Here is a 24,312-nt window from a genome sequence, read left to right as displayed (position 1 = left end):
ACGTACAACGATGCCTTTGGAGGATCTGTTGATGTGAGAGTCGTCCGAGGCGTACTATTGTAGATAACATAGGGCGACAGACGAATCGATTGTGGTTGGCAGTTTGTCTCCTGGAGGGCTAGTACTTCAATTTGGTGCCTTTGTAAATATTGCCGTAAGTCGTCTATCCGATTTCGTAGTCCATTAACATTCCACTGAAGAATCTGAGGTATTAAACAGCGTCTTGCGCAGCGAGGAAGATGATTTTGCGTCGATTGCAGTCCGGCCTTATTAAGGCGAGACTACCTAGACCAGGAGCTGGCAAGTGGCAGGAGCATGTCGATCACTGTAACCAGTGCCTGAGCGAATGGAAAATTTAGAGACGTGAGAAAGGTACGTAGCTGTATGGCTAACGTACAAATCGCACTTCCGAAGCTTTGAGGCTTAGGTGTTGCATTAGGTATTGGTTTAGGATCACCAGGTGGCTCACTGTGCTTTCGGGTTGGCCGGGTCAGACCTCTTGAAGGGCCTTTTTTGGCGGTAGCTGCTGAAGCACTAGATGGCTGAGTGCTTGGTCCAGACTGTACTGGGGGAGCTGCTGAGGCGTCTGGAGCAGTTTTGCCTGTCAAGTTTTCCAAAGGAGGGAAGTTATCCTCGCTCTGGAGTGGAATGCATGATTGCTTATCTTCTTTTGAGCCTTGTGATCGTTTTCGAGGTGTCCAGTGTCTTCCAGTTCCACACACCTCTTGGTCGTTTTCGATAGCAGATTTAGCGGAAGTGTAGTTCACATTTTTCGAGCTTTTGTAGTTGCTGATTTGTCTTTCTACTTTGTAGATGGCACAGACTTTTGATGTCGCATCATGGCGCTTCTTACAGTTGGCACATTTAGGCTGCTCCGCTGCACACTCATTTACTCCGTGGTCGCCGCCACAACGACTGCAGCGCTGCGCCTTAAGACAGGTGCTTGCAATGTGGCCGAAGCGATTGCACTTCGGACACTGCCTTGGCTTTTCAAGGTAGGGAAGAACTTTGTAACGTGTATGCCCGGCAGTGACATATTCAGGTGAGGATTTTGTTGCGAAGACCAGCTTGACAATTTCTGACTTTCCAAGTCTTCTCACCTGGATTACTGAAGCTTTTTCTCGCATGGCTGCCAAGAGATCAGCGTCCTCGATGTCTGCAGATACTCCTCGAATAATACCCACAGATGCCGATGGTGGAGGAGGTTCGTAAGTTTGAACTTAAACTGTTCCCAGGTTCTTCAGTTGCAGGAGTGCTTTTGTGGATTCTACATTTCTAGCATCGATGGCCAGAAGATTCAATCGGTAGTTGGGCCGAATCTGGATGACACCGTCTGGGGCCAGACTGTCCAGCTTTTGTTTTAGTACCAGAGGGTTCATGTTGGTGATGATCGTGGTTGGGTCGTTAGGCTTAACCATGACTGTGAGATTATAACCCGGCTGAGTTATGATTGTGTCCTCACTTGACTTTGAGCCGTGACGTCTCTTCTTCGACGTTTGGGTTTGCCACCCAGCTTCGTCCTCGAAGTCATCCATGACGCTATCATGAGAGTCTTCAGGCTTGTGATGTGGTTCGGCAGATCCAGATTCATCCTGGTTAGGCTGTGGTGGATTCGGGAGGCTCATATTACGTGGCCCCCGTTGGGCGGAGTCGTAGCTCCTAATTGGGTGTGGACAGGAGACGTCTTCTTGAAAAACCAGGGAAATATTCGGTCAATAAACCAGGAAATAACCATAAAATAACGTAGTCTTCCTAGAGCGACAAATTCGTTCGTCCTGGCTGGAGCGTCGTCGTCGTCGTTCTCCTCCATCTCGTAATTCTACTGTTTGCTGTTTTCATCTTATGTAGATGTTCCAGCGGCTGATGATTCGCTTGTACTATAAATTTTGGTCCGTATAGGTAAACGTGAAACTTTTGGGTTGCGCAGACTAACGCTAGGCCCTCTCCCTCAATAGTAGGGTTATTTTTCTCGCGGGGCATCAAACCCCTACTGGCGCACGCCACTGGATGTAGGTACGACGCTTACTTCTGCATTAACACCGCACCATATTAAGACAGCTATCTGACGTGCCTGTCCTAAGCAAAAACAAATTTGTCAAGTCAGGGCGCCCGGAGAATCGGTCCTACTGAGAGAGCTTGCTGCAATTCTCGAAAAGCTTCTTCGTGCCTATAACCCAACGCACCTTGTTGAGTTCCCTTTTCTTCGTGAGCTTAACTAAGGGAAGAGCTCTCTCCGCATATTTCGGAACAAAATGCCGATAATAACCCGTCAGTCCTAAAAAGAATCTCACTTGTTTCTTTGTTGCAGGTTGCTTAGAGTCTACTATGTTTCGTAGGTTCTCCGGTAACGGAGCTAGCTCACCATGCCCCAATTTGTGACCTAGAAACGTGATTTCCCTCATTCCCAGTTGGCATTTGGTCCGTTTAACAGTCAGCCCTGCTGCGCTAATTCGCCGAAGAACTTGTTCGAGCACTTTGACATGTTCATGCCAAGTCTCAGTGGCGATTAGAATATTGTCGATGTAATTTTGTAGTCCTTTGATACCTGTGAGAACCTTCTTCATTAGTCGCGCAAAGAAGGCAGATGCAGTCTTAAACCCAAAAGGCATGTATTTGAAGTGATACAAACCGCTTTCGGTAGAAAATGCTGTTTTTTCTTTAGAGTCGCTGGTAAGGGGAATCTGCCAGTATCCTTTTGACAAGTCTAGCTTCAAGAAACATTTCTTTTTTCCAACTTCCGCGAACACGTCCTCTATCCGCGGAATGGGCTCGGTATCAGGAATGAGTACGTCGTTTAGACATCGGAAGTCAATGCATACGCGTTGTGACTTATCTTGCTGCTTCACTAGGACAAGAGGAGAACGATATGGTGCCGTTGATTGCTCAATCACTTGTAGCGCCTACATACGTGACACTTCCTCCTCTATCGTCTCCCTCGTTGCAAAGGAGATTGGGTATTCTGGAGTCTAGATAGGATCGCTTGTCTTCCCCCCCCCCCCCCCCCAACTCGAGCTTTCACTCCAACAGTTCTGTTCGTCCCGGCACCTCGGTAAATACCTCTTCAAATTTTTGTACAACGCTCTTGACGTCCATTTTCTTTTTCTCGCTGAGGTCTTCGGCCACCACCACATTCTCAATTCCCTAGGAAGGCCTGATGTACATACATGTTATGCCCTGCTCCGCTTCTCCCTCTTCGACAGCTATTATTGAGCACGCTTGATTCTTAATTTCGGTATCCCTCTCTCGCTTCTTATATTTTTTTAGTATATTAATATCAAACACCTTCGTTGTATGCCCTAAATCTATCACGTAGTCGACTTCATTTATTTTTCCTACTATTTTGTAGGGACCCTTCCTGAGCACGAGCAGCTTGTTCTTCTAGGCCGGTACCAACAGCAGTCCACTATCTCCTACTTTTAGAAGTCGCCTTCCCGCCTTTTTGTCGTACATCTTCTTCTGGTGCTTGCTCGCCGCTACCAAGCTCTGATGTTCCAGTTCCGTGGTTTCTTCAAGGCGATCCCGCAAGTCCAAAACATACGAGTATGTTGTTTTTGTCGTGATAATTCGGATTGACCACACAGAGAGAGACAGAACAGCACCAGCGAGCTGGGTTAAGCACGCGCCGCCAACTGGCTGCCCCCTCTCGGGGTTTTATTGAAACGCATAAACCTGATTATTACCACATCCCCCTTTCTCTACAATGGGCTTGAAACTAGTTTCTGAATCTCTGCGGCCGAATGATTCGTCGCCCAGCTCTAGTGAGAGTGTAGGGCTCCTCTTCCCTTGTGCCGGAGTCGACGACAGATTCTTCCGGAGCGAGAGCCGGAGCTGGACCTCCTTCTGGGTCGAGTACCTGTTCCGATGTCGGTTCTTTGTCCTTAACGCACGGGGTCTGGACATTCTCGCCTGGATTGATCACTTGTTCGCATATCGTTTCTTCGTCTCCATTGTATCCGGTTTGAGCACTCTTTCTCGGTGTTTGTGCTGGGACTAAATGGTAGGTATTCCGGACGAGTTGTCTAGACGGTGTCTCCACCACGAAGGATCTAGGGTTGTTCGTTTTCCTCACAATCTGCCCCGGCGTGCCAGGGTCTCTGACCCAAACAGAGCCACCGATGGACGGCTCCTTGTGGCAGCTTACTCCGTGCCGTTGATTGTATCCTTGGGCCTGCCTTCTTTTCTCTTCCTTATCTTTTCTTCGGAAATCCGCGTGGTTTGGCATTTTAGGGGTTAACATGGATGGCAACATGGGCAAAGTTGTACGTAGTTGCCGTCCCATGAGTAGTTGAGTTGGACTATATCCGCAGGGGCCTGGTGTAGTTCTGTAGATCAAAAGTGCCAGCTCGGGGTCTTCGGCCTTTTTCAGGATGTCTTTGGCAACTTTTACCATGCGTTCTGCTTCCCCGTTACTCTTAGGATAGTGTGGGCTGCTTTTTATGTGGTGAATCTGGTACTTTCTTGTGAATTCGTCAAAACTCTTGGACGCGAACTGCGGTCCGTTGTCTGACCTGAAGACCTCCGGTATCCCATGGCGGGCAAACACAGATTTTAGGTCCGCCACAATCGCTTCCGATGTTGTTTGCTTCAGCAGACACACTTCTATAAATCTGGAGTAGTAGTCTACAACTACAAGGTAGTGATTGCCGTTCAATTCAAAGAGGTCGGCTGCAACACGTTGCCATGGATAGTCGGGGAGCTCCGATGCTATCATAGGTTCCACTTTTGGGATGCGCTCTTGGATGCAGCTTGTGCAGTTGGTAACCACTTCTTGCAACTGAGTGCTGAGTCCTGGCCACCACACTGACATTCTTGCTCGTTCTCTGCACTTGGACACCCCTTGGTGCCCTGCATGTAATTGGCACAGCACTTTCTCTCTCAATAACTTCGGGATTACTAGCCGATTGTCTTTCACGAGGAGATCGCTCTGTACCGTGAGGCTGTCTTTATTCCTGAAGTAAGGAGCAATCTCAGGTGGGATGTCCGTCTTGTGGGGCCAGCCCTTTGCACAGTACTCTCTTAACTTGCAACATACAGGATCTTGACTCTGAGCAGTGCGTATTTCGTCCAGATAGTGACTCGTAGCTGGCAGGAAGCTTGTCACAAGCTGGACGTACGCCTCTAACTCCTCTTCCATCTTCTCAGGAGGCTCTACTGGGGATCTCGAGAGAGCATCTGCCGTCCATAAATCCTTCCCGGGTACATGTTCTATGGAGTAGCAGAAACGCATGAGTCTGAGCTTGAACCTCTGGATTCTTGCAGGAACGGTAGTCAACTCTCGGTCACCCAATAACGCAATTAGGGGTTTGTGGTCCGTTTGCACATGAAACTTGGTTCCTATCAGGAACTTTTCAAAGCGTTCGCATGCCCAAGTGACCGCATAAGCCTCCTTTTCTATTTGCGCGTACCTTCCTTCCGTCTCACTCAGTCCTTTGGATGCAAAAGCGACCGGGCTCACCAGTCCTTGTCGATCCTTCTGCAACAGCACTGCGCCTAGCCCATACGCCGAGGCGTCTGCCGACACTATCAGCTGCTGTCGGGGATCATAGAGTGTCAGCGTTGTAGCTTCCGTGATGTCTCGCTTCACCTGGTCGAATGCTCCTTGCTGCTGGGCGTCCCAGTTCCATTCTGCGTCCTTTCTGAGAAGATCTCGAATGGGTTTTAGCTTCTCCGACAAGTTGGGTATAAACCGTCCAACCTGGTTAGCCATGCCGATAAACTGACGAACTTTAGTAACGGTGTCCGGTGCCCGGAAGTCCATGATTGCCTTCACTCTTTCGGGGTCTGGCTGGATCCCTTCCGCACTCAGGATGTGTCCCAAGAACTTCAAAGATGTTTTTGCGAACTCGCACTTGTCGTTAAGTGTGATTCCCGCAGCATTCAGTCTCGAAAGGACCTCCTCCAGCCTCTCGTCGTGTTCTTTGAGATCTCTTCCCGTGATCAAAATGTCATCCATGTGACACAACACTCCAGGTATCGCCTCAAGAACTTGATTCATACGTCTTTGGAAGTGCTCAGGCGCCGAGGAGATGCCAAAGGGGAGCCTTTGGAAACAGAACCTGCCAAAAGGGGTTATAAAAGTTGTGAGCAGCTGTGAGTCTTCAGCCAATTTCACTTGCCAGAAACCCGCTTTGGCATCCAACTTCGAAAAAACCTTAGCGCCAGCGAGACGCCCCAGTGTTTCTTCTACCGACGGGAGCACATGCTTCTCCCTTTCGATGCACTTGTTGAGGTTTGTCAGGTCAACACAAATCCTGACTTCCCCACTTGATTTGGGGATCACCACCATAGCTGAGCACCAGGGAGTCGGCTCTACGACTTTCCTAATAATGCCGTCTTTCTCCATCTCCGTCAGCTGAGCCTTGACCTTATCCAACAAAGCCAAGGGCACTCTCCGTGACGTGTTTACTGACACTGGGCTTGCACCTGCCTCGAGCTTGATGAGGTAGTCACCTTTCATTTCCCCGAGACCCTTGAACATTGAGTGACTGTTCTCCGGGTGCGCTGTTCCCCCTTTACATCATGAGCAACCAACTCGCCCGAACCTCTGTGTTAACAAGCTTCATTTCTAGTACAGCGGGCCCTTTTAAGCATCACTCATTGAGCCCCGACGTTCTGGTCATCTTAATAGTCTATTAAGATGACCAGAACGTCGGAGCTTAAAGGAGCTATGCAACAATTTTTGTACTTTGCGCAAATACCGCTTAAAACGGATCCCAAACGTTAATGACCTATGAAACACGCGTTCGTTTTTCACCCCACGCAATAGTAGTCCCAGAAAAAAATTAAAGAAAAACGAGCAGCGTTCACCCCCTCAACTCGCAGCTAGAACAAGCGGCCACGTGATCTGGAGCCGATTATATGCCGCCAGTGTTGATCATAGCCACGCGCTGGGGTTGGCAAAGCGCAGGACACGCGCTGAGTTCCACACATTGTTATGGCTCGGCTGTTGTCGTCGTTGCAGCGATTGGACACGGGTCACAACCCGAATGCTTCCCGAGCTAGCAATTATCACGAGCCCAAGTCGAGTGCCCACGCAATGCTCGGATCCAATCTATGAACCGCATTCAAATATCGTCACTTGGGTGTACTGCGATCCCCGAGTTACGTCATCAAATTTTGCAAAGGAGAGATTGAATGAAAATGATCGCTTTTGTCCTTAAAATTACACCGCAACAAAGGAGTTTCTTGGCCAATGGCGTTGCGTGTGAGCATTTTTGAGTCCCAGGTGTGCCAGTAAGCTCGTGTAGAGAGCAAAACATTCCAATTGAATATCGTTGCACAGCTCCTTTAAGGAGTGATGATTAAAAGGGCCCGCTGTACTAGAAATGAAGCTTGTTAACACAGAGGTTCGCGCGAGTTGGTTGCAGAGGGAACAGCGCACCCGGAGAACAGTCACTCAAGTCAACATACACACAAAAGAAAGATACACTACCTATTCGTGCAGCTGCGTAAAAACCCGACAAATCCTTTCGGCAGAAGGGCCAGGCGAGAAATCGCCTCCCTCACAGAGAGAACGACAGACCATCTGTGAAGACTCACTTTGTAGCATCTCCGTAAGAAAAGACCAAGTAAAGAACAGGCGTTGAATAACCCCGCATGCACAATAGGAGACATCCATATACCAAAAGCAGTACAGCAAGTTCTCAGTCTGGGCCCTAAGTTTGCGGTGGAACCTAAGAAGACGGCACCGGAGTTACTTTTCCTTGTGAGGGAAGTCTCGAGACGAGCTCCGGAGACCGAAATGGATCGCTGCAACTCTGAAGGTGTAGACATGCTTACACGGTACAAACCACCATCTACTCCTCTTCCCATCAAGAGAGTAGAAAGGTATCTGAAAGAGAATTCATTATATCTTCTGCCCGCTGACAAAGAAGGAGGTTTTGTCCTCATGCATACGGACACGTTTGGAGAAAAAGCATTACCAGCAGTCGAACCCGCTTTCAGCAAGCACTCTGAGATCTCCTTGGAAAAAGCTAAAAGGGAAGCGAAAATATTTTGTCACTTGAACGATTTAAAACAACTCTGCTCCTACATCGATCGCAGTACAAATCTGAGTCTAGAATTATTTTTGAGCGCCAAAACTCACAAAGTGGATTGCCTTCTCCGGGTTATCTTTTTTGAAAGGGGAACATGGCAAAAGTCTGTTGCCTTATTTCTGCAAACACGGCTAAACCTACTTAACATAAATGATCCATACCTGATCCGCAGCTCCTATGAAGTTTTCAACTTTTTAGAAGAGCATCGTGACCAAGACCTGAAAATGTTCTCCATCGACATTAAGGATCTGTACTATTCCTTGCCCCACGACCGCCTCCTAAGGTACATAGAGGACAGCATAGACGCCTTCGGTGCTATTGCCTTTCAAAATGCGTCGGGCTTATCCCAAAGCAAGTTTTTGACCTTGATCACCATCTACCTCAAGTCGACCTTTGCTACCTTGGATTGCCAACCATACCTACAGAAGAGAGGTGTCTGCATCGGGTCCTGCATTGCCCCTGTCCTTAGCGATCTCTATCTAGCGCAAAACGACAGGAAACTAAAATAATCATTAAACACATCCAAAGTTATAAGAGTGTTCCGGCATGTCGACGATTATTTAATTGTTCTGGCTTCCGACGATCGCAACTTAACCAGCATGGTTGATGACGTACTCGACAGTTTTATATGTGCATGAGTCATTTGGAAATCACCCATGAACTTCCAAATGAGCGCTCTTCAAGATTCCTGGATCTCCGACTCTTCATGTTACCCTACCATTTATGCTGGTCGTATGAGCCCAGGGGAAAAAAACCGCTCTTACCATTCAACTCGGCCCATTCAAAACTTGTTAAAAGAAACATCGTGCGGTTATGCCTCAAAAACTCACTCATAAATTCCTGCTCGCATTCCATTCCAACGAGCTTTGACGGGCAAGTCTCAAGACTAAAGCGCGCAGGATACCCAAACTCGTTATTGACATCAGTGGCCGAAAAGCTCATCAACGAAATCAGGCAGGACCTATGCACTCAACAGAAGCAAAGAGACAAAACAAAGAAGCCCATCATTGTGCCATATATTTATAATTTTTCTCACGGACTGAAGAAAATAGCTAACCGAGTAAACTTGGAAGTCATCTTCTCAGCTCCTAACAAACTTCACAGCTTATGCAAGAAGGTAAATACTCCACCAATTACAACTCTTGGCTGCAAAAAGATGCATAAGAACACCTTCGTCCCTTGTACAGAGAAGGTGGTGTACTCCTTCCCCCTCTCTTGCGGAAAACTCCACATAGGTCAGACCGGAAGGTGTATTAATGATCGCCTTCGTGAGCATAACAACACATTCACCAACAAAAGCTCCGGACATCTAGGCATTCACTGTCGAGACTGTGGCTGCTCAGTGCTGCTGAGTAACTGCGGCGTGCTTGGCAAGCACCACCACCAGCTCACAAGAGAAATTATCGAGGCAGAGAACATTGCGAAACATAACGGCAGATGTGTTAGTACTCCGTCCTTAACCTTGTCACAAAACGTATTAGACTACCTAGCCTTACATTAATTTCAATTTAGTTCACTATTTAGCATCATATCGAAAGAAAAGAAAAAAGACCAGCTATTCTTTCTGGCCCTTGCATATAGTACAAATAGCAGAAGAAGAGAAAGTGTAAATAAACAGAGAGTTGGTCAGTCAGCGCTGAGTAAGTGTCTCTTTCTTTTGTGTGTATGTTGACTTGAGTGACTGTTCTCCGGGTGTGCTGTTCCCCCTGTACATCATGAGCAACCAACTCGCCCGAACCTCTGTGTTAACGTTTTTCTTCTATTTCACTGACGGTTTTCTATTGACGACGTGCGCGACCGAAAGTGTCGCGGTGGTCGGCCTTTGACGATTGGCCGAATGCTGACTATGACGTCAGCAAAGGAGTTCTCATGGACGGAAATAAGAGGAATGTGAGGACTTCGATTTTGACGGTGTTGACAGTGTTGGTTAAAGAACGCTGTGATTTCAAGCTTCCGCCATGCTAATACGAACACCTTCGAACTTGTTGCTCGCAAGGTAATGACGTCACGAAAGGTAACCATACGAGGGCGCCACCGAAACATCTCGCCGCTAATAGTCAACCTTTTCCAACAAAACCCAAGAGTAACAATAAAAAAAGAACTTTGTAAAGCAATTTTCGGGAAACGTTAAACTGAGAGCCAATGCTTCGCTGATTCGCTGAGAGATTTAGGTTATTTGAGCTTTTGAGTATAGTTCCGAATAGCTCCGCTGAAATTATTCTGCCGTCAAAAGTTACCTCTAGAAATATTTTTCGGCAGTGCGCAGACAGGACAGTTTGAAATAACAAGCGAGCCGCGTTTTCTGTTTATCATTCTAACAAAAGAAGTAAACATACCAGTAGTCACCATCCCTGATGGTTTTCTGCGAGGTGTTCCTCTGTACATTTAGCTTAGTGGGCTAAGCTAAATGCTAAGTTGATGTAATCGAGCAAAATAGAATTCAAAAACTATTTCCGGTGATCTGTCTGCGTTAATTGTGCAATAAGATAGAGGCCAAATGCGTGGTAATTATGGTGAACAAACATTAAAGCAACAATTAATGCAACTTTTAAAAATGCATCGACAAATTACCGACATAGCAACAAAATCAAGATCTGCAGATATAGTTGAAAAAAGAATAAGGGATTATGTTTTCGAGCATACATAAAATATTGTGTAGAAATGCTGCCAGACATTTCATTGCGTTAGAAATATACAAATGTCTTGTAGTAATTCTGTTATGTTCTTGTGTTTCATTTGTATATATACTGTGTGTTCCTTGTAAGAGCTGCGCCGCTCTGAAACCTGCATGTTGTACGGAACCTGGGTCAGGTGTTTTAATACACCTTTTGTCCTTGCCACCCCAAAATGAAATGGCCAAATAAATGCAAAAAAATACAAACTGTGTTCAGCAGGGTTTGTATGAAAATTGTAGCCTGTCTTCTCATGCCTGAGAAAAGTTTTGTACCTTAAATGCTTATTAACATTCTGCACGCGGAGTCACCAAAATCCGGCAAATTTTGCAAGCCACACATCACCCGCCAAGCATAGCGGTTTTCACATGATTGGAGAAAGTGTAACGTACGTTGCGTTATATCGTTACATTATCCAATTGTAGACCGAAGTCGGGGGAGCCCCAAAAACGTATTCGACATAATAATACGTAAATACAAAACATGAGTTTAACGCGCTGCCAAGGCTGACTCCTGAATTTATATTGCGATGTACATTATCGGACATTATCTGAAACGCCCGATCTCGACGTTCGCTACGCCTACCGTTCCCCCCACAAGCATCCGGTACCTCTGAAACTATCAAAGAGTTCAAAGACCTAATTGCTTCGCCTTCCAAATCCATTTTAAACAAAAGTCGTTATTTTTTTTTTTTTTTTTACAAACTTGCAGGGAAGTTGAAGGAACATTGAGGGTTGTTTCAGATCATATCGTTCGCGTTAGGACACATGCTTTCCGGGTTAAAGTTCAAATCACCGCTCATATTTCAGAATTACCAAAAACTCGCGGGTACGGAGTCATCAGACACAACACATTTTTCTAAACTCGGAAAGAAGAGTTTGTATTGTAGGAATTTTCTTTTAGGGGCGTGGAGGGGCAGGGGAGGGGGAGCAAAAGAGTGTGCGACCGAGTCTCGTAACAATAGCAAGAGCAAGAAACTGTGCAAAGGTCAATGTGAAGTTGAGCGATTGCGGCGAAGCCCCCGTTCTTTCGGCACCCCACCGCTTGCCCTCCTTCCCGGCGCTTCGGTGCTCGAAATAACGAGTGGAGGGTGGGGACGTGTATAAAGGGAAGCGGTGACGAAGAACGGGGGCTGTTCAAAGTGTCGGGACTGTCAGGGAACGCGTTTGACGCTCTGCTCGGGATATCAATTAGTCTTTACGGCCGCAGGATGGAGGAGAACTCGCGTGCCTTGGGTGAGGTGCACGGCTGGAGAATTCCAACAAGTGTCCGTGGCAACTCAAGTGCCTTGCGAAGACTCGGATGATGCCTAGATACAAAGTGTTTGATTGGGGCCCAGTAGAGGCTGTTTATTACGGTGCATATTAATGTTCGAGTTGAGTTAAGCTATGATTTGCTATGCTGAGCCTATTTCACTGAACGCCAAACAAATTATGGATCGCAAAAAAATAAAAAAATAAAAAAATAAAAAGACCAGTATTGAAGATTATGTTTCGTCACCGCCAAGGTTGCGCAGTAAGGAGGTGCACAGCGTTTGGGATAATGAAGTGCTCGAAAAGATTTGAAATTACATATTTTTAATCGGTAGAGACAGTGCCAGTTTTAATCTTAGTTTTGAGGGGAATTACGGATATCTTTAAACAAATTAGTTAAGAAAAAAACATTATGACAGGGTGCACGTTTTCTTACCACGTTTCCCAAAAAAAAAAATCATCACCGGTTTTAAAACTTTTTTCTCGCTAAATTTATCGGGGAAATTGACGTCGCGTGACTTCAACATCAATTCAGTTTCTCTGCAAAATTTTGCGCGAAAAATGACGTCACATGTCTTCGTTCACGTCACCTATGAACAAATTGAGTTTCTCCTCTGGATTTAGCGGAGAAATCTAACAAGAGTAAGAGAGGAGGAGGAAAGAAGGAGGAAAGGAGGAGGAGGGGGCATATCCTCCCCTTTGTACCCTCCCCTCCCGTTCTCCTCCTCAAAAGCTGCTCTTTCATATCGCATTACAGAAATTTGTAAACGTCTTTCATTGAAGATAAAGTAAGTAGGCAGGCGAGCTGGTTGATGTTACACATTTTTGAAAACCGGAGACGACGGACGAAGAAGGGGACAACACACAAAACGTCTCAAAAGAGACGTTTTGTGTGTTGTCCCCTTCTTCGTCCGTCGTCTCCGGTTTTCAAAAATGTGTAACGTCTTTCATTTTTTTATTAACCGTTCGGTTATCATTGGGTGCTTTCTATGTGCATTTTAGTGTATTTAAATCCAAGAACATTCAAGCAAGATTTATACAAGACTGAACGTCAGAAAAAAAAACAAAAAAAAACGAGCTCTTCTGTTAAATTACAGCGCTGAGCTTGATTTCTACCTTTAACTCTGTTCGGCAGCTACGCAATGTTCTGTTACAAACAAGGCAGAACTCAAATGCGAAAGAAAAAGTAAATAAAGCTTTTAAAATATATAAAAAGGTCGGACTGTTTTAGTTCTAATAGAGCAGGAAGTAGATTACTAAAAAGTGGTTTATTAAACCATGCATTACGTTCAGACTTGGACGTTGTTCAACTACTCTACTCGAACTACTGTAGTTTAACTACTTTTCCGAGTAACTTGGTAACTTTCAACTACAACTTTTTAGGGATATTTAGTAACTTAATTTAAGTACGTGTTTCAGGTAACTTCTACTCAAATTACTAACTACTTTCGAAATCTAGTGCTAATTTTGCTCATCCCAAAACTTTGAGCTCAAGCGCAGATTACGGCTCTGAGCTCGAGCGATTAGAAAACGTCTATTTGAGATAATGAGGGACAAGAGAGGTATGTCCTTCGTAAAATCGTCTCCGAATGGCGGGTCTGTTGGTGGCGTCTCAATGGCGCACGTACCTCGTTGGACAGCATCGGACCGTTTCGGAATAACAAGCAGGGATGTCTGGCTCGGTAGACCGGTCTTGAGTGTCCCTTTTCTTCCGGTGTGAACGAACCCCGCGCGCACCAGCGCGGAGCGAAGTCGTCTCGTCCTTTTTATTCATCATCGATCCGAGTCGTCTGACGCCCCGGGGAAGACCTGGCAGGTGTTGCACATTCACGCGTACGACCAACACCGCCTAGAAGACAAGGCCTGCGCATGACGTCATCGTTAGTGGATCTCCGACCTGGCCCACTGCGGCAAGCAAGTTAAAGCTCGACGAGAGACGCAGCAACGCGCCAGGCGCGTTCTTCATTGCTGCTTTGCCGCGTGCTAGCGTCGCGTTCGTTATGAGACAGCGGAGAGTTTCAGACTCACATATGCGCAGTGCGCATAGGTGAGTCTAAAACTCGCACACACGCAGTGCGCATATTTAAGTCGGTTAATGAGAAATTTCTAGTAAAAGCGCACCCTTTGAATCTGGCTTTGCGGTTACGCTTGGGGGGAAAGGCGCAGGCCCTGTCTTCCAAGTAATATTTTTACCGCACCACTTTTTGTTTGGGTGTTTGTGTCACTATTCGTAAGCGCCACAGGGGAAAACGAGTAAAGGCGTGCGTGATATTGAGCATTGCAGAGTTTATTGCGGTTACTTGGAAGTCTAAAATCAACTGAGCACCAATGAACTCTGTTTATGCTGACATTTGAATAACTTGCGTCGCATCTGTCAGAAACGACGAATGCGACGGAAGTTGTAATGCCAGTGAGTAATGCTAACCACTGTTCACTTTATCTTAATATATAAACAAAAAGTAACGTGTTTCTCCTAACATTCAGTGGAGGAATTTAATTAGGCCATTTAGTCATTATTTGGATGTCTAATCCGTTCTATTAATTTTTGACATGCCAACGTCCTTTAGTTGATAACGAGCTTCTTATGCAGGGCAGCTTCCAAACCCTGCAAGACGATCGATCACTTTCTGATAAGCTAGGCGACTCACAGCGCATCGTTGCCTTCTCGGTCGCAGATCTTATTACATTCTTTTTTTGTATCTAAGCTCACTGTGATGTGTAGGCTGCAAGCCGTCTAACACAGAGCAGATATTCTTGCATTCTTCGACTGATGTCACTCGCTGCGTGCTGCGCGTACAATGTGTGCTCAGATCGAGGGGCTTATTGCTGACAGTTCATTGGTTCGACCAGTTCAGTTATAAACTAATATGACTAGTTAAGGAACTAAATATTAATTTCGTTACAATGAAATAGACCCAACTGCAACAGTAAGATAAGATTTTCGGAGGAATTTGTACGTTTCATCACTTCCATATTTAAAAAAAAAAAAAAAAAAAATTTGACGATATGCACAGGATGTGGTTTATCTAAAATTAATCATGTTGCAAAACTGAGCGCTTGGTCAGATACCGCAGCACCCATCGACGTCATTAGATTGCATAATCTGCACTTAGCGAGTAGAACTCGGCTATATCTAGATACATTTGTAAAACAAGTGTAACTACGTGTACTTCGTAACTACGTGTGCTTAGTAACTAATTTCATAACAGGTCAAGTAACTGCAATGGTATGGTATTTACTTCCTAAAAGCAGTCTTGTACACGTTACTAAAAAAAAGTAATCGATTACAATTACTATTACTCTTGGCTAAAAAGTATTCTATTAAATTACTTGATTACTCGACAGCAAAAGTAATTGAACATTGCTATAAGATGTAACTGTTACTTTCCGATTACTTTGTTGTGTGAAGACTAAGATCTTTAGCGCTTATAACAATGAACTACTTCCAACCTATATTTCACAGTTTCACAAGTATTGAAATAGAAAAACGGGTTCCCTCTACACTGCATCAGCCATCTCTGTACGCTGCATCATGGGATTATCGGTTTTTCTAGCTGCAAAATTTCTAGCAGTGTCGCAATCGCTATCTCACCCGAAACATCTCCACTGGTCCCTGATAAATAGAAACTTAGAGTGCTTCTTGGAATCTCTGGTTCCAAATAGAAGGTATTTTGTTTTCTTGCTCTATATATTTTCTTGTACTGGCAACCAAGAGGATACTCTCCTTCGCAGACACACGCGCTTCTCCAGATATTATTCATATGTGAATGAACTCGCATGTTATACAAAAGAGCAGCAGCTCCAGGATTTGTAACGCGCGTAGTATCCATAAGCAGAAGAGATCGCCCAACCACTTCTCAACTCGAAACCTTGCTTGCCACAAAGATCACGTAGGGGCAATACGGGATCTTGACGTGCATTTGCACTGGCTTTGTTATATTTTGCATCCGCTTTAGACATTCTTCGGTTCTGGTTCCCCTACGGGCTGCCAGTAGATACCGTAAGCACTATTGTTTTTGTTTAATTCTGTGTGTGTGCGCGCGTGGGGGTCTAATTTGAACGAATGACTTAAAAAGGTTACATTCTGCTCCCTCAAACTTCGCCCTGAATGACCTTTGTGACGCACTGAGGCTTCCCTGGGGCTTCCCACTCCCAATCCCAGCTCCAAAAAAAAAAAAAAAAAAAGGATATTCTACAGAAACTGTACATACAAAGGGGTTGACCTCCGTTTCCTACAGCTCCGCAAAAAATCTCTTTTTTCCGTTCGAAACAAGAAGCAAATTTTATTTTTGTCATTTCAGAAAAGTAAAAAGGTGTGCGCGGGGGAGGGGGGGGTGACAAGAATAGTAACCGTTAGAAGTAATTTACATTACTTCAAAAAGTAATCGGATTACTCTTGTGATTACAGCCTAATAAAAGTAATCAACTGATTACAAAATTACTCCAAAAAGTAATCGCTTACAAGTAATTTGATTACTTGTAATACGTACGGTACAAGGCTGCTTAAAAGTAACTTTTCCAGGTCTGCAGGCCCGCACGTAGCCTCCGCTTCAATGTCAGGTGTGAGGACGAGGGCACTCGGCATGCAGATCAGGGCGTGTCGCCGACGTGACGCGCTTCTCAAAGATCCCACGTACTCTCCCCGTCAGGCCGCCACGCATTTCAAAGAGGGGTCTCCTAAAGCCGAGGCTCCTTGCTTTGTAAAGAACTCGTTACCGGGATGACGCACAATTCGGTCTCAATCGCGGTGACTCGCGATAAAGAAAGTAACAAATGTACTTGGCCGCATGCACGAACTCAAGTTCCTGACGTGAGGCCACTGCGGTGTCGCTGCGGTCGGCACTGCGCATGCGCAGACACTCTTTCTCGAGCAAGGCTGGTTTTGCGCAGGCGCAGTGTCCCCACCTGGTGTGGGCAAGCGCCTGCTTCTTTGCTGACAGTTTGGAGGAAGGAAGAAGAGGAGGCGACATACGGGCTCAAGCCAGCCAGACGAGAAAACACTGAGTGAAGCCAGAAGTAAAAGTGAGAATGCACCACCAGGGGTGACCGAAAAAGCACATAAATGCTGTTGGCGCCACATCAGCTATCCTTTCCGCCCAATGGCGTCTTTTGGTTTTTGTCATCGTTGCGGGCGTGCCCCTTCAAACCGGAAGTCTCCCTCTGCTTCATTTCTATGGTCCATAGCTTTCACTGTTACAAAAACATACCTCCTCCTTTCTTTAAATCACAAATCGGATTGCTCCAACTGGAAACCAAAAGAGTGGCTTTTGTCGTGAACCGAATGTACAATGACCTGTTGCCCTGAATCAACCTCGACGTATGAAACAAGCGTCAAGACCCCTTTTGACAACGGTCTGAGACTTGAAAGATAATTGTGGTGCCATTTTCCCAGGACCATTGACTCCGTGCTAAACAAATTAATAAAAAAAATATATATATTTTTTTGCTTTTTTTTTTTTTTAGGGGAGGGGGGGGGGTGGCATTGTCACATAAACATTTGGAGTTTATCGGATAAATCCGAATTGACCAAAATTTTACCGGCGGATGTTTTTCGGAGTTTTTCGGATTTATACGAAAACACGGAATCCTAAAAATAGCAAATCTTTTTTTTTTTTTTTTTTTTGTCGTTTGCCCGCGTTTTTGATTCCGAGCGGGCGGAATTCCATTCTCTCCAGAAGGTGTCATTTGTAGTTTGCCGCGGAAACGTGCCCGCGTTTTTCTCTACGTTAACGCATTATCTCTTCCCATTAAGTTGTCACGGTTATGTATATCTGGTCATGCGCGCAGGAACTGGGACAGATCGGAATTAAGTTAATGCTAATTAGCTATGGGAGGTATTCACGGGGTGCCGTATCGTTTAAAATTGTTATCAACGGGAGCTGGGAACTATGCCAATTTATCGTCTACAAAGAACTATTATCTCTATTGGGAGGAAGGCAGGGTGATGCGCGTTTAGCGAGCATTGCGACCCAGTCAGGATCCGTGTTCTTGGCAGACAAAAAGCGTGAGCCAGTTCAGAGCCTGCGCTGAAAACAACAACCACCTATAAGCTGTCTCGTGTATGCCCCTATACAAACCTCTCCAAATCTCGACCAGCTGCCATTGTTTGTTTTAATGCTGTGCACGTAGATTTTGCAGCGCCCATTTTGCATCGTTGAATTTGGCTTTCTTCGCAAAAACAAGTAGTGCAATGAGTTCACGTGCAAGCTTTGTGTGCTGTACACAGGGCCGGCCCTATTGGGGTGGCCGGCCATGGCGGTCGTCCAGGGCACCATCAAAAGGGGGGCGCCGCCGCGTCCATCAATTTTAATTCCGCTTTAGCTGTTGGATTTATTTTGAACACGGTTCGTTTTTGGAATGCGGCTGTCGTCTGACAAAACGCTCGTGCTGGGCCACTACTCACATGTTTAATAACAACCGGATGTCGTACCTAGTATAGATGGGGGCGTGTAAAAAAGGGCAGGGTGCGTGTGTGTGTGTGTGGGGGGGGGGGGGGGGGCGTCACAACCAGAGTTTGCCCAGGGTGCCATGTTTTTGTAGGGCCGGTCCTGACTGCACAGTATAGTGCTGTTCCGTTAGGTTACGGCTTTCCCTCGCTCGTGAGAAAGACCGACGCCTAGGATTTAATTGAACTATATAATTATTATGCTTCCGGTTTCTTTAGTCAGAACAGTTGACATATCTGTGCACACTGGACTGACGGTGCACTTGAAACATGGAGTAACGCCAGTTCACCTTACTTCTATTAGATGAATGGGCCACGATACAAAAATTAAGTATTAAATATTCTTTTTTAATTCTTTTAAATATTACATGCTCCTTCTTTATAAGTGAGTCCCAGTGAGCCGAATCTGACGAAGTTCATTGAGTGGTATTAATAAAACAGACTGTATCTTCAGACTGTACGTGCTTTATGCTATTCTGATGAGAAACGCTTGGCAAAGTTTGGCGAAATCCTCGTGAGTCAATGCGTCACAGGTTTCGCGTGTGAAACTCCACGTGTGAACTGGCCGATTTTGCGAAATCTTGGTTTCGCTAAACTGTGGCGCGTTGAAAAGATGCATCGTGTGAATAAGCCTTAAGAAACACGGAGGAGTGCGCCACTTATCTAAAAATTTTAAGTAGCCGAGTGCCATCAATCAAACGCTTAGTATTTAATTATTTCCACTCAACAATAAAAGCAAGAAATGAAGAGCAGCAGACGTCGTCATTTTGGCTCGTCTTCGGTGCACTTTCATAGCAGCAGAGTGCATTATCCCACAAATGTAGAAAACAGAACCAATAAGCTATGAGCAAATAAGCAATTGATGTAGCAAAGTAATCTAATAGAAACTGCATGAAATAATTTATGTTCTTTAATAATAAAAAGGCACGGCGTAAACAATGTCGAATCAATAAAAAAATCGCGGGGAGCGTTGAACCATTAGCACGTAAAAACATGGCTTGCGCATGACGTCATCGTTAGGAAATCTTCTATCTGCCCCGAGCGGCAAACACGCTGAATCTTTACCAGAGTTGCCGCAAGGCGGCAGACGGGTCAGTCTTTATGTCGCAGCGTGCAAGCGTGCGCTCGTTGCGAGACGCTCTGGCGGCGATGCTGATGCCATGTAGGTGGCGCTGCGTGGATCATGACGTTCTGGGGGGGGGGGGGGGGGGGGCGAAGGTGCAGACCTTCTCTGCTATTGGGCAGGAGGTCGAACTAAAGGGGGTGCTCTGCCCCGTTTGTTTCCCCACACTTCGGTGTTACTCAAAACAAGACCCGTGCACATGCCGACAGGCCTTATTGGCATGTCCTTTCAAGAGGGGCGAGAAAACGTCGAATGCCTAACCGCAAGGCCGTAGGTAGAGAACCGCGCTGAGCGGGTCTTCCCAGTCCAAGAGAGTGGCAGAAAATTTCATGCTGAGAGAGGGCGGGAGAGTCGCACCAGCCGCATCAGCATCAGCAACATGGCGGCGGCCTAGGAGCGGTGTTTGGAAAGGTGTATAACACCTTTCCAAAAACTGGTCCTAGGGGAGGGATGGGTGGGGAAAAGCTTAAGGGTACACTCTACGTTATCTTCACACACTGAACAAGTGGAACAACCATGGAAAGTGTTGGGGAAGACTCGACCCAAGCAGCTGTTGTGACATTTTCGATTGGTTGCATGGGAGCTGCCGAAACAGTTCCAGATACTGCGCTTTCTCTTGGTACAACTTTCTGCTTTGACTACTTCTACTTCGCTCATACAGAGCGGCGTTACCGTTGCAACTAGTTCTGAAACGTCTCCACGACACGCTTTCCGAAAGCGTGCACGCGCAGTCTCGTGCGAAAGCGGTCCTTAAAGGCTGAACCGAATTTAAGTGATTTAGCGAGCGACGAGAAAGCGACAGCGACGAGAGTCAGCGGCGAGCGACGGAGATTTCTCACTGTCGCTCGTCCCGTCGCTCGGTGTTTCGATTTCTAGAAAACATCCTCATCGCCTTGGTCGCTTGCTCACGCCACTTTCATGCGGCTTGCCTCATGGCGCCACGAACCGAGCGACAGCGAAGCGGGTCGACGTCGCCTGTCTCGTCTCTCGGCAAACCGATTGCATGCGGGTTAAACTTAACACAATGGTTTATAAGGGAGGAAACAGCAACGCACGTATAGAGAGGAACTGCTGCTGCCGAAGGCGACAATCATTGTCTAGGAGAAGAGGGTATGTATTGCCATCTTGCGGGCATGTATGGCAGGCGTGCCGGCGCGTTCTGGGACGCCGGTGAAGGGAATTTCGCGGCGCGACACCATAACGACTATTCGGAAATTATTCGAAAAATATTCGAAACTTTCGAAAATTATCATTCGATTCGATTAGCGAATCGAATGGGGTATAATTCTATTCGTTTTTCGAAAATGTCGAATATTCGCACACCCCTAAAGACTACTGTTGCGGAAGCTGCCGCGGCAATGGCAGCACGTAAACTAAAATAAAAAAACAAAATTAAAAAGAGTTATTTTTTATTTGATTACGAGTACGTCAAATGTGTTCCACGTTATCTTTCGGCACAACAAAATTTAACGCATATATTTACTTGATCACCGAAGAAGGAACGAGCTACAAGTAACGCGTTATACTGACTCTCCCTGTGTCTTCCATATACAAGCCGAAGGGCAGTCATGAATCATTGAGGTAGTGCGCACTCGGATATAGGAATAGGTATGAAGTATTTACATATATTACTTCGACGGGGCGCCACCAAATCAACTCTGTCTACTCGGCCTAACCGCCGCCGTCAGCCGGCGATTAACACGCCTTCGAGAGAGCTCTAAAAAATGGCCTTTGGCGTTTCGTAAGAGAGGCTGAGAACAGCTTTGAAGGCGAATGTGCATTGCATCGCGAGAGGCCTCGGACGCTCTCAAGGATGGGCTCGAATGAGCACAATGCTCCCGAGTGTGCACATGGCGCCTAATCTTCCGAAGCGAGAGACGACGCGAACGTCGTTTTAGATTACCGCCTGGCCGGGCAACTTTGCTTGTTATTCTAGCTGAAATTAGAGAAGCCACGGCTACTCCCGCGGTATAGTGGCTTCCTGAGAAAGAATAGGAAAATAAATATTGAGAGGCGTGTTACACTCGCCTCGTCTTAACATGGACAAAGCGGAAAGGCTACAATTGTGAGTTCCATGCATTGGAACGCACCTCGGCTGCAGGAGCGCTCATGCAGCGGGAGTACCAGTCAAAGCTACTCTCTCGCGCTTGTAGCCTTTGTGATTTGTACATGTTCAGGTTAGGCGAAGGAGAGTTTTTCTGATTCACAGCTCTGGGTGTATTTTGGTATACACCAGTTCATGTTTCGCGCGTTATTTATTTATTTATTTATTTATTTGGACATACTGCCAGCCGCCTGTCGGCAGCCAGGGCAGGGGTGGGCATAGACAGACACAAACAAAAATAGCACGATAACCTAGCACACAGCAAGCATACCTGACAAATCATCGGCGATCAAAAAAAGAAAAAAAAAGAAAAAGTGTTCAATCATGGTAAAAAATAAATAAACAAAGTGGCATCGATTCACTTGACACAATCAACTCTCGAGCAAACGGTACCAATTGTATACACACACACACAAAAAAATAACATGCAACAATAATAACCTAATATACCGTCTGCAGTCACCGCGAAAAAAATTGTTCTATCATTGCTGCAAATGATGACGCTGTGGCTGCATTTGTAACACTTTCAGGCAAACTATTCCAGTCATTGATTGTTCGCGTGAAAAAGCTATTTTTTAGACAGTCAGTTCTACAGAAAGGGACCACAATATTTTTCGAGTGCTTATTGCGCGTGTGCCTGCTTGAGTTGTAGTTCATGTACTTTTCGAATGACATGCGCGAAGAGTTGTGCACGATAGTATAAAGAAGCTTGAGACGGTGCCAAAAGGGTGGCGCCGGCTGTAAAACCGAACATGCCCAGGTGCTCTGGTTTTCTGAAAGTTGGTTGCTCCGCAGGTGTGGCTCTACACTTTCCGCAGATATACGGACTTAACTACAAAATATGATTTGGTGCATATGAGTGATGAGGTTGTTTCCCAGTAGGTGGGAACGTACTGCGAACGTGTACATAAAAGATGGCAAGACAAGTCCAAGGGATTAAACTGGGTGAACCCAATATGAATTCCAACGAACAAGTGTTTGCTGTTGTAACGCGTTTTAAACTTCGTTAATAATGCAGGATTTATTTTTAAACTCAAGAATGGATATTAAAATTACACTAAATATTTTAATGTGTCTACTCTAACTTGGTACTTTATTACATAACATGCACCTCAAGGTCTTCTGTTTAGTGGACCTGAAAACATGTTGCGTTTGATAGTATCGAGTTTTATCTGTGCTTAAGCATAAGGAAATGAAATCTTCGATTAATTTAGAGGCATTATTTTGTTTCTCGACGCGAGCACATTTGGCGGTCGTAATGATGCCCAAGGGGAGCTTAGCGTATCATATTTGTTGTATATAAACCACAACCTGTGTACATATTTTCTAGCTTGTTAATTGAACAAATTCCAGGAAACATGTTTATAATTTAAACTTTGCTGTAATAAAATTTTAAAAGGAGGATTATTTTTAGTTCGAAAAAGAGTACACCGGAAGAGACATTTCGAACCCCGTATGTCGTTATCTCATAAATTGAATACTAAACCTTATTCCAATGCACGTTCACTCCTAATTTTCGAACCATTAACACATCAATGCTATATGAGAATGTCATCACACACATTTTGCGTAATAGTACATTACACTGTTTTGAGTTATTTAAGCCATTCGCCATTTCCGACACCAGGTAAGCTTTTTTTTCTTTTTCTTAACTTTCATTTAACATAATTTTGTTCCTGATAGGATTTAAGTTCATTGTATTAAAGATAATTGTTTATAAACACTCTGTATTTGATATCTATATTTGCAATATCAGTAATGAAAAGGCAAGCGCGCAATGAAAAAAGCTGGGGCACCCTCAACAGACACATAGTAAGATTTATGGCCTATGATAATACTGTCCTGTCTGTCGCAAATACGAAAAACGATTTTAATAATTTATTCGTGCTGAAGATGGCATTTCGATTGAGAAGAAGTTTATTAATTGGCAGCAGCTTTAATTGCCAGGGGCTTTGTATGGATGTATAGGAGAAATAACCATCCGATTTCTGCTATTTTTTAACTTACCTAAACCATGCCTTACTTTTAATATTCTCTTCAAACGAGAATTCTTCTTCGTGAAGCTGTAAATCTTTCTTTACGCTTTTCGGCAGTGCGGGGTAATCTTTAAATAACGAATAAATATTGAACTTAGAGAATTCTATTTCAAGTCTGTGCAAACAAGCGACCAAGACAATTGATTTTTCTGCATAAAAATACATAAATCTCGGAAACAACTTTAACCAAAGACTGGTTATCTATATCTGCCTAATATTTGTATATATTTGTCGCGTGATTTAATAACAGGTATTATATAATTTTCCAGCATTTCGGAACAGCACCTCACTTCAGTGACAATTCTAGAGATTATCAAGATTTATTTTGATATTCACCGAGAAGAACACTCTACTTTAAGGATTTGTTAATGATTATTAACAAGCATTTATCTGCACCCCCTCCTCCATTCCAGATAACGCAACAAGAAAGCCTCTAAGACTAAATCCGGACCCGTTGAACCTCCAAAATCAATAATAATAAGCAAATGACAGATGCCTTTTTCTATTAGAACTAGACCAGTAAACACCGGGAGAGTTAGATCAACGGTGCTGTTTACAGCTATTCATTATCTAGAGCACCACCAAAAATAAAGTGTTCGATCGAACTCTTAACAAATTTTTCCTCTGCTTCTTCCGTAATCTT

General features: G+C 45.1%; 1 pseudogene; it reads right to left on the bottom strand.

The window, feature by feature from the left end:
- Positions 1 to 281: 281 nt before the first annotated feature.
- LOC115330738 lies at positions 282 to 1,708 on the bottom strand (annotated as a pseudogene).
- Positions 1,709 to 24,312: the final 22,604 nt, after the last annotated feature.

This window comes from Ixodes scapularis, unplaced genomic scaffold, assembly GCF_016920785.2.
Source record: "Ixodes scapularis isolate PalLabHiFi unplaced genomic scaffold, ASM1692078v2 ptg000376l_1__unscaffolded, whole genome shotgun sequence".
NCBI classification, from domain to species: domain Eukaryota; kingdom Metazoa; phylum Arthropoda; class Arachnida; order Ixodida; family Ixodidae; genus Ixodes; species Ixodes scapularis.
This window is presented reverse-complemented; position numbering and strand designations above follow the sequence as displayed.